This window comes from Limulus polyphemus, unplaced genomic scaffold (genome assembly GCF_000517525.1).
Source record: "Limulus polyphemus unplaced genomic scaffold, Limulus_polyphemus-2.1.2 Scaffold388, whole genome shotgun sequence".
NCBI lineage: Eukaryota > Metazoa > Arthropoda > Merostomata > Xiphosura > Limulidae > Limulus > Limulus polyphemus.
Window position 1 is genome coordinate 423,058 of NW_013665998.1, and position 5,373 is coordinate 428,430.

The following is a 5,373-nucleotide window of genomic DNA, read 5'->3' on the forward strand; positions in this document are numbered from 1 at the left end:
CAGCTTGTACATAATTGAATAAATAGTGTTGTTTAAACATTTGTTTAACAACAAGTAAAAGCGAAAAATTAAATTGTGGCGAAATGCTATAAGTTCTTAAAATACCTATAGAATGATAGGTTTATTTTTTATGAGTGTAAAACACTTAAATACCCCAGTTCGATTAATACCAACTACTGATCATTGCAAGCTATCCACAAAGATTAAAACTAAAAGCAACTCAGTAAAGAGCATAACTAATTAGATATACTGTTCTTACGTTCTGACCTATAAAGATTAGAATGCATTGTTTCACCAGGTGGGTAACCTTGCTGTTAGCAATATTTTCACCCTTATTCCCTAAAATATCTCGCGTGGTTCGCCTAGCTTAGGAGATTCAGGTTAGTTGTAAATTCATATTCTAGGTTAACAATGCAAAATAATCTCTATACTAAAAACATAATAACAATAGATTTAAAATGATAAAACTGGCGTATTGAACGTATTAACCAATACTGTTAACGAAAACAATATTGAAGAAAAATGAATACGCTGGAACAGAATGCAGAGTATTAAAAAAGCTTTCAACAAATCGAAACATGACAGTTTCAACAGCCAAATACTATATATTTAATATCTTCCAAGATTTCTAAAGAATTTAACCTAAACCTAAGGAAAACAAAGGTCTACGTTTAAACTTAGTCAAGAAGTATGCTGTTAGTCAACTATATTACTACTACTACTACTATACTTGTACACTATCGCCATCCAAAGTTCGCGATATCTTATGGCAGTCTTGCACTCATCCAGAGCAAGCCAAATGTCTTGTTGATGCACATCGACAAACGTTGGATGAAAGGTGCCAACTTGTCTTGATATTTCAGGTTTCCGCATGAGTATGAAAATGGCTGTCTTCTTCTCGTGACGTGCAAGATGTCCAGTTAGGCATGGTCATCATTTCGCATATAATTCTACTCTTGGTATATGATTTCTCCAGCTAGTGTTATAAATACTACTGTTTATGAGTTGTGGTTCAGATCTCGCAAACCTACATAATGAAAAATCTTTCATGATAAAATTCAGGGCTTAACAGAAATGCCCTTCCTTCTCCAAGTCAACATAAACAATAACAGTGTTAAATCTACAGATATAAGAAAGAGAAAAGTATGACGTAACAAAAACTTAAAGACGTTTAATTGGCAACGTGTAATGATAATGGATTAGTGGAACAATGCATCGAAGTTTCTATTGTGAAGAATTCCTCCTATCAGGGTCTATACGGTATTAGAAAATGATAATTAGAATATAACGTTATGTTAAAAATATGGTACAGACATAGAATTAATTGACAATAAAACTGAATAGAGATTCAAGTTGTGGTCCGTAATGCTGTTTGTAATTTCGTTTTATACATAAAGTAACTCAGAACTTTACTCAGGGTAGGGTGAATTTCAAAAGTTGCAAATGAATTCGTCTGTTCTATGTCATTTCGTCAGTTTTCCTTTGTAATAAGGTGTCCAGTTATCATATATCATTTTCCTATTCTTTTTATTCTTGCCTTTTTAGCGAATCTGAATGGTTTCATAGTAAACACACCTTTTTAAATAGTGAGATGTGTTGTAGTACTCTGTACCTAAAATATTTAGAAATGTCCACCTTGGTAGAAGGCTCAATCTAATTGTTCGTATCAAAAGTTGTGGCAGGCCTGATACACAAGCATGATTTAGCTTTGGTTCATGCATAGGTGAAGGCTGAAAGATTCAAAACTTAGAACGCGAGTTTTAACTTTATAAGTTAAATTAATTCGCTACACAAACCCCCATCGATATCATATACTCTTCACCATTATAAGGGGACTAACTGTATTTCTTTGATTTGCTGACCCAAACTGTGCTGATGAGCCTTGAATAAGCGAAACTGCAGTCCACAGCAGAAGTTACGGTCAATCAAGGAATGCATTAGGCCTCTACATCACAGATTCTCTTTTCAATTTTACCTTTGGTAGAAAATAAAATAAATCTTTAACACATAAATATAAAATATCAAATAGCTGCTATCTCCTTTTTATAAAATTCGGAAGAGGTCAGAGGCGAGAACTGACTTTAACATGAACGGTATCTTAGTAAACGATTAATAAAATCGTTCACCTGGAGTGGTGAGCTTGGATTACACTTGCCGACACTTCATTACAGAGACCAACTCACGAATTCAGCCAGTCGAAGTCCTCATTAATTTCCAGTCTTGTACTATATGTGTATTTTTGCTAAAACCAAAGTAAAAGACCAATTGAAACTTCACATCTTGAACTTAATTTTTATAGGATGGTTTTATGCATACAAAATCTAAAAACAGAGTCATTAGAAAGTACGGGACTATTTTATTGATATTCTAATCTAACTTATAAATATCTGAAGGAACTGAATATTTAAAACGATAAATATAACATGATTGGGAGAAAATATTTGAAAAAAGAAATCAATTAAATCTTTAGAATGTATGTAAATCACTTTCCCAATACCAAGCCGTGTGTCGTTCTTAGTGCTGACTTTAAGCTATGCACATACCCCTATCATCGTGTGATACTTATTCTGCATATGAAAAGCTATAAAAATCAATTAGGCTCAACTTACGCTCCCCTGTGGCTAACATTCTGAGCTAAAACTCCGCCCCCGACAAGGTCAGATGTTTATATGACCAGCTAATCATACATAGTAAAGTGGGAAATACTCACGATCGAAGTCTAATGAATACAGTGGATGAATTTTTCAATGGCCCTAGTGTCAAATTATAATGAATTGTTGGTCTTGGTGAGCTGTCCTACGAAATTTTTCGGCTACTTAGTAATTGGGTTCTGACTTCCTCTCATGACCTACCATTATGTTAACTTATCATTAGGACTACAAATGGTGTATCATTTAAGTATTTAAAATCTCAGTAACTATAACTTTCGAAACAAATAGTTCGTGTCGTAAGATTCCTTACCAGCACCTACAGACGTGCATTACCGTATCCGGGTGCAAAAGAACTAGCGATGGTCTTTAGTATGATAACTGTAATCAATGTAATAGAACCTTAATTACAATCTCTTCGTGCACGTTCAGCCAATCTCTGGTTTCTCACGTCAAGACCTTGAAAGAGTGATTTTATCACTATGGCTACCTTTGGCCTAGGGTGGGCCAAATGCTTCTTGGATGTCTACAGCAATATAACGTTCACGATGTACTAATTAAAGAGTGAATTTACGGGTTCTTCAGCCATATAGAGCGTATATTCAAGCTGTGGTCACGGACCATTTAAGCTTACAGACTGTTTCATGCTCTTCAAGAACTGAAAGAAACAAAAATGTCAAAGTTTAAGAGGTATTAATGTCTGGGTCAAAAGCAAACTGTTTAAATAACAATTTCTTATGAGTTAAGCTACAAACCAGGTTTACTTTCTCACGAGTTTATTGTTTCTGGCCTTTCATTCGTGAAGCTATATTAAAAACTAAATTAACATAGAATTCGAAATCATAAATAATAAAATGCAAATAGATTGAAATTTGTAATTTTGAATATTTCAATATGTCTCAATCATTCATATATTGTAGTTGTGAATTTAAAAAGCTTCTGTTTCAAACATTAATTCAAAATAAGCAAGTTAGATTTTTTCGAATAAAACTCTTAGTAATGTTTTATTCAACTATTTTATACACAAAATTGCACATCGTAAACCTCATCAATTGAAAAAATATAAATAAAATCCATGTAGTTATCTTATCCTTGATTTGGTTGCCTAGAATAAGATAACCCCAGAATAATGTTTAGCAGTTCAAGTCCACGATATGCCGCTGAGTACATTCGCACTTTCAGCTGTAGGTGCTTTATGGAAGTGATAGTCAATCCATTTAATGGATTAAGAATAGCCATGTAGGCAGCGGATAATGTTGACTGCTGCCCTCCCTCTGGTCAGCAATTCAAAATTAGTGACATTTTTACTTGAGTCTTATGTCGCTGACCTGGCCAGTTAATACATGTGTCACACAAGTTAACTTTAGTAATGTCACTATCCACATTATAAAACATAAATTATCTAATCATAATATTTATTAAGTTAAAAATAACTCTGTGTTCGAAAGTTTCTGATAAAAACAAATTGTTTTAATGTTGATGTGATTTTTGATGTTTTGTGACTAAAGTTAGAAAACATATACTTTTTCTGTAGATCTGAGACCTAACTGACAGTTTATACTTTATTTAAAGATATTTAGGTCTCACTAGTTTTTAAGCTTAGTTTATTGGTGTAAATGCAAGCAATGCACAAGGAAGTTGATGGGTCAGACTATAATCTTGAATCTCACATTTTGGAGGTTGAAAGAACAGTTTTGTGTAAGGGGCAGATATTTCTACTTCAGGGGAAAATATATACTTTTGTTTTTATTTTTTATGGTGCTCGTATTCAAGGTAACCACATGGAATACTTAGTAAAAGTCAGTAATATCCAGTTTTTGTAAAACTATAGTCATTTTATTACGCATTTAAATTCCTTACGTTCTACAATAAGCCTATGAATTATGATTTTCATCATTTATTACACAGCTGGGGAATTTTTTGGCGGACTTCGTGGTATTGGAGATGTTCATGCAATTTGTTTTGTTTGTCTTGCGGTAGATGATATACTAGCAATTCCATTTTCGACTCCACACTAATCAATATTGTAGATGCTGGGCTCGGACGACGTTTATCTTCATCCAATTTCCTTAATTCATGAAAGACTACTTTTTTAAACGATGTGAAACTGATTGGCGGTTAGAGGGAGTTGATATATTAAGGACCCATCCAATATAGTTGGCTTATTTCGGGATGAGTTTAATCCCATATGTTGATCGATGTGTTATTTCTTTTCCTACAGGAGTTTAACTTCGAGTTTCACATGCTAAGGTTTTCCTTTTTTTTACCCCAGAGGTGTTGTATCGTTTAATGCTTTACAGATTTTCAGCTCTTTTTACTCCGCTTGTATGAACTTTGGCTAATTTTCTATTTCGAATTGTTATTTGTTTTTATTTCTCTTTTGCATGATTGAAAATTAAGTGTAAACAAAAATATAATAATATTATTTAATTAATTCATCCACTGTTTTATCCAGTATGAATATTTTTAAATTCATTCTCTTACAAATACGTTGAAGACATACCTAGGCGACTGTTTTGTGTAATGATGATGGCAATAAGGTGGGTGCACCTGGGCCCTCAGGAGGTGTTTATTAAATTACCAGTTGTTAGTGATGATTTACGTAGCTATTATGACACTGCCTGATCGCCATATTATCTTTATCTGAATTGCTCAGATGTGTGAGAATTCTGTTTTTTATGATGTCTTTATGTGTGTTATCTGGTGAAATTAAGGTCATTTCAAA